The sequence below is a fragment of the Pipistrellus hanaki genome (assembly GCF_964339955.1).
Source record: "Pipistrellus hanaki genome assembly, chromosome: 5".
Taxonomy (NCBI): Eukaryota; Metazoa; Chordata; class Mammalia; order Chiroptera; family Vespertilionidae; genus Pipistrellus; species Pipistrellus hanaki.
Window position 1 is genome coordinate 26,733,261 of NC_140507.1, and position 6,326 is coordinate 26,739,586.

Here is a 6,326-nt window from a genome sequence, read left to right on the forward strand (position 1 = left end):
ATAGCCAATATCTTCTGAGAACTTCCTATATGTCAGGCACCACCTTAATGACTCTACATGTACATGCTTACTTAATCATCAGGCTCAGAAACCTGCTCAAGGTTACCAGGCAGCAAACCCAGGATTTAAATCCATGCCTTGTCTGAGGGATCTGCCTTTTCCACGACCGCCATTTATCAGCTAATGTCGGTCATTGATTAAACATTCAATGACTGGGAAATGGCTGCATGGAGAGAAGTATAGGAGTTACAGTGTCTAATAAAGATAGCCAATCCAGCCCTGACTGGTTTGGCTCAGTGGATAGAGCATCAGCCTGGGGACCAAAGGGTCCCGGGCTCGATTCCGGCTAAGGGCACATGCCTAGGTTGCAGGCTCGATCCCCGGTAAGGGGTGTGCAGGAGGAGCTGATCAATGATTCTCTCTCATCATCGATGTTTCTATCTCTCTCTCCTCTCTGTTCCTCTCTGAAATCAATAAAGAGATATAGTAAAAAAAAAAAAAAAAAAAAAAAAAAAAAGATAGCCAATCCAGAGCCTGGCCCAATGTGTACCCCTCTCAGGCCCCAGTCTCATCCCCACCCCACAATGTTTCACAGAGGGTGGGAGCAGAGTCATTTGGAACCCTGACTCAGGACAGTAAGTCTTCAGTGGGGTCACACTGGGCTGTGTGACTTCAACCAAAATCCCAGGGCAGGCCTGGGAGTGCGAACATGGCAGGGGAAAAGACACAGGCTGGGGCCTTTGGGGTCTCAGCCTTCACGTAAGTGCCATTAGTCCTTAAATCTTCCTACTCCAGCCCCCATGATCTTTGAAAGGACAGAAGATCTGTGAAATTAGAGGGGAAAAGCAGAAAAGTCAGGTCTGCCTCTTGGGAGGCCAAGGCACATCCATTCCTGAGAAGTTAGGAATGGTGGCCCAAGCCAGGCCCCGAGCTGTGTAAACAGGGGGGAAGGGAGGAGGGCTGAGGGGGACTCCAGTTCCAGAACAAAATGACTGGGTGAGGCTGGGAGGGAGCAGAGACCAGGCCAACATTCACACTTCATATTTCCCCTAGCCCAGGCACAGCTACATACATGCCATAGACACCCAGACATAGCCCCAATCTCTGCCAGGCACAGGGAATTCAGCCTGTTTGTGGAGGGGGGGCAGGTTGTGTGTGTGTGTTTTTTTAGGGGACGGGGTGCTTTGTCCCTGACAGTAACTCTTGACTTCTCTGTGCACAATCATGGTTCAACTGTCTCTCCTATAGGAATGGACAGCGTGTTCCAAGAGGCCAAAGCTGTGGTTCCAGGGCCCACCCCCTCCCTGTCAGGAAGAGGGAGGAGCCTAGAGGTAAATGAATGTGGCCTGGGGGAGGGCACAGTGTCCCAAACCTGGAGGCCCCAGACCAGGCCCTAAGGGAGGGGTGCCTTGGGCATCCAAAAGCCAGCCATGCCTGACAGTGTCCGACCCAAGACCTGTAGGCTAGGGTGGGGTGGTACGGGGAAGGCCAGCTGGAGTTGAAGGGGTGAGTCTCAACCTCCTCTTACAGACCAGGCCCGAAAGGCAGGGAGGGGCGGTAAATGCCCCTCACACTGGAACGTTTGAAAACAGAACTGACTGAGCCTCTCTCCTCGGATCAGAGGACTCCACGCACCAGCCCCTGCGTTACCTTCCCCTTGGATTCCTGAGAATGGGGCGCTCAGACAATGCCTGGGGGTGGGCCCGGAATGAACTGCTCTTTGAACTGGCGGGACTGGTTCTGTGTCTAGCGCCTGGGAAGTCACGGGTTGCCTGCCAGGCCTGGGAGGGAGGCCTCAGGAAGGGGCCCCTCGTAAATCGTTAACTCCCACAGCTGCCACCTCCACTGCCACCACGGCCTGTCCCCTTGGGCCCCTCCCCCAGCTGTGACTCTGGCTCTCAGAGAGGCCGCCCCCCCAGGCCAGAAGTCAGAGGTGAGAGGTAAAAGCCAGAGGTCCCAGCACCTGAGCAAGACCCTCCTCCAGCTATGGGGGAAGCAGGGGAGGGAGGGTGCCTCTGGGGGAGGCGCTTCTAAGTTCAGAGCTCCTCACCCTAGTTTGCCCTCCAGCCTTCCTGCTGCAGCCCTAACCTTTCCTCTTAGGGCAGCCCCTGGGCAAGTCCCAAGCCCATCAGGCCTTTATTTTCCTCAAGGAGGTGATTATGCCAGTCCCACTCACTCTGCCTCAAGGAGCGTCACCAGGACTACATAATGAATGGATTGAGCAAAAGATCTAGATACTGGTCCAAACTGGGATAGGACCCTTAACATTGTTCCAACCCTGCTTCCTGGTGCTGGGGTCCTCCGAGGGAAATAATAAAGGCTGCTTTTCTAGGGGTATTGTGTGAAGTAAAGCCTTTACCTGCTTAGTAATCTGTTTAGCAATCACATTCCCATTTTGCAGATAAGGAAACTGAGGCTCTGAGAGGAGCGGTGACCTACCCAAGCTGTGTCACCTGTAACAGGACCAAGGCCAGGATTTTAGTCAATGTTGTGCTCTCAAGCTGAGTCCTTGAAGGGTTCTGTTCCCTCAAATTACTAAACTACAGGTGAGGAGACACCCTAAAGGCAAAAATGGGCTAGTTAACCCGCCCCAGTAGGGTTTGTGTGCGCGGGGTGGGGGAGGAGCTGAGATGGGGCAGGTAGGGGAGCACAGTGGGCAGGAGACTGGCCATGTCCCCCATCGCTCTCTGTGAGCCTCTCCTTCGGGCCATCTTCCCGCCCTTAGGTCACATACCCCCGAGGGCTACCACCGCCACTCCCCCAGACCCCCGGTAAGAATTCTCCTGCCCCAGACAAGTTAATGAGGGAGGATTGATGGTGGTGCTACCACCCTTTTCACTAGGGAGCCATCTCAGAAGCAAAGAGATGGAGACAAAAAAAAATAAATAAAATTCAACTTTTAATCAAGATTGCAGATTCAGAAAAGATTCATAAGTGAAATGATTCCCTGAGGAAATATAAAAAGTTACTTACGGCATGGCTAAATTGGGCACGCTTCAATCAGGGGCTGTTGAGAAATCATTAAGATATACAAGACGATTTTTCAGATATATGTGAGCTCTATCAGGAGGGCTGGCCACTGCTCCGGTTAGATCTGGCCCCGAGCTGGCGCTTGGCCTCCCGTGCCACCTCCTCCCCCCAGACCCGTGGCTTATTCGCCGGGCCCCAGGGGCCCCTGTCTAGAGGTTGCCACTGCCCTCAGGAGCGTAGAAGGGATTAGGATGAAGCAGAACTTTGTAGTGTTTCAAGGAGCTTTTCCCCTTCCCAATAGCTTAATGGTGTGTAGCAGGGCAAGAATTACATACCTGCCCTGAAAAACGAAAGAGGGGACCCCCTTCATTTCCCCTGACCCCTTCCCCTAATTCTTGGATCAGCCTGAGGAAGTGGGAGCCCTATTTGGACACAGGACCAGAGTGCCTTTTCAAAACTGTATCCCAGGGCTTTGCCCTTGGGGAAGAGGACAAGCCATTCCTTTGGCTCCTCTCTCCAGGGAAAACTGGGGGAAATGAACCCCCTCCCCATGGTGGGGTGGGGTGGGAGCAGTTTTCAAGGATGATCACTAGCTCTTAAGAGAACATTCTCCCTCCCCTGGTAGCCGCCTTCATTTCTCTGGTCGCAGGCATATTATCTGAGGTCTAACCCTCCTGCCCTGTAGCCTGCAGGGGTCTTCGTACTCCTTGCTTTGCCCATGCCTAGGGCTTTCAGAGGCCAGGGCATTAGTGAAACATGGAGGACCCTTGCTGGATACTGATCACCCTCCCAATTCTGTGCAATCTTGGAGGCCAGCACTCCTGGGGCCTGAGACAGGGTCAAGGTCTTATTTATGCATCTCTATGCTTGGTTAAGGCCTGGTCCCCAGTTGGTGTTAAATGTGTATTGAAGTGGAGGGAGAAAATCAGGAGGGGCTGGGCAATCTGTCCCTTGAGAGTGGGTGTGGAGAAGGGAGATGGGCCACAGCCTGGTGCGGGGACGGTAATGGCAAGTGCCTAGACCCTCTTTCTGAGGCCCATCTGCCTGATAGCCCTTGCTTCCATCAAATCACCAAGGAAAGCAAGAAACTCGAGCCGGATGGCGGTGGCCACGCTGCCTTGTGGGTGACCCGAACCCGATCCTGGCCAGGCCGAGGCACTATTTTAATCCCCAGCCCCAAACTGCCACCTCAGCCAGCCTGGCCCATCTCTGGTTACAAAGCCACTGCCCACCTCCCAGCCACTTCCTCCTCTCCACCCCGGGAGCCCCCTAGACTGGGTTCAATGTGGGCAACCCTGCCCTCTATGGACCTTGGTCTGTCAACTGGCATCAATGCCTCTCTCCATTCCTTTAGCCTTGCCCCCTTAGGCACTCTCATTCCTCTACCCACAGAGGGACCCACTGGCCTGTATTCTGACTGAATCTCCCCGTGGATAAGGGTTCTCTTCCACTAGAGCTAAGGATTCACTCTGGCCACAGACACTGAAATATTGGACTCTGACTCTGTGGGGGCCAGAGCACGCAGGCCAGGATAGGGTAATGCTACAGAATAGTGGTTCTCAACCTTTCTAATGCCACGACCCTTTAATACAGTTCCTCCGTGACCCTCAGGTGACCCTGCTAGTGGTTCTCAACCTGTGGGTTGTGACCCACAGGTTGAGAACCACTGCTGTAGAGCCTAAGACCATCAGAAAACATAGATATTTACATTTCATAACAATAGCAAAATTAGTTATGAATTAACAACGAAAATAATTGTATGCAAAGGGAGGGTGGGGATAAAAGAGAAAGATCAACCAAAGGACTTGTGTGCATATATATATAGGCCTAACCAGTGGTCAAGGACAATAGTGGGGTGGGGGCATGAGTGGGGAGGGGTGGGGGACTGGAATGGAGGGTTGAGGACAAATATGTGATACCTTAATCAATAAAGAAATTTAAAAAAAAAAAGAAAAAAAGAAAATTTTATGGTTGGGGGTCACCACAACATGAGGAACTGTATTAAAGGGTCGAGGCATTAGAAAGGTTGAGAACCACTGCTATAGAAGGAAAGGAAGTAGTTTAGATATAAGTAGGGACCTCCCAGCAGTGAGACTGTACACTAGAGAACTTTCCTTCACGTCAGTGCCTGCCTGCCAGTTTGGGCAGGAAAAGGAAGGCGACTCGAGAGAGTCTGGCTCAAGGACTTATGGGATAGGGGACTCAGGGACCATTCAGCCAGCCCACTGTGCCTTTCTCTCTCCCCCACCCCCACCCCACCCCCTTCTTGGAGGGGACAGATTGGCACTCAGGTGGCCCAGCTGTCAGCTGGCTGAGCCTGCTGGACTTGTGTCTATAATCCTTCTACTTTAGGCAGTAGCCCCCACTGGCTCTGAGGCCTGTCAGCCCCACCCCTACCCTGCCCAACACCAGCAGACACTGCCAGGGCACCAAGGGAAGTGAGAGCTGATCATCCATGCTGGTCCCCCCCCCACCTCACACTGGCTGGACAGAGGGCATCCAGGCAGGCTGAGGACCCCATGACTGCACCCGCTCCCTCATCCCCATGCTGTGTAGTCCAGCAGTGAGCTGTTGGCACCAAGCCTGGCGCAGCTGAGCAGTGACACCGACAGCCCTGCCATCACAGGCAAGCATAGTTCCCTCCAACCTGGCAGGTGGGCCATGGAGGCTGAGGGGAAAGGGTGTCTCTCACCCTCCTGGGCCTGAGATATGGAGGAGCGTTTTTGAAACTCTCCCCTCCTCTGCAGAGGATCCCAAGGTTCTTGGCTGCTCCTTCCAACCTAGAGGGCTTGTCTTCATGTTAGACCAATGGTTCCCAACTGTAATTGATTTTGCCCCCCAAGGGCTATTGAGGCATGTCTGGAGGCATTTTTGTTTGTCACAACTGCTGCTACTAGCATCCAGTGGGTAGAGACCAAGGATGTTGCTAAATATTCTATAATGCACAAGACAAAGAATTAAATGGCCCAAAATGTCAATAGTGCCGAGGTTGAAAAACCTCGGGAAGAACGTCCCTGATTAATCTGGGAGACCGGTAGGAGGCAGGAGGTATTTTACACACACACACAGGGGCCAGGCTCATCATCTCCCACCCCACAATCAGAGGGTCCTTCTGCCATTCCGGCTTCAAAGGCCCGTGGACTGCGGAATGTGGCGTGCAGCCTGCCTGCTCAACTATCCACCCACCCACCCACCTCTGGGTTTGTTAGAAGTGTGCCCACAATGTGTGTGTGAGAAGGTTGTCAAAACTCTTTACCTGCCCATTGAGGGGACTCAGACATATCCCACTAGCAAGCTCTAGAGAGCCCTCTCTCCCCAAGAGGATTCCGAGCCAGTGGGAGAAAATAGGGGCTGCC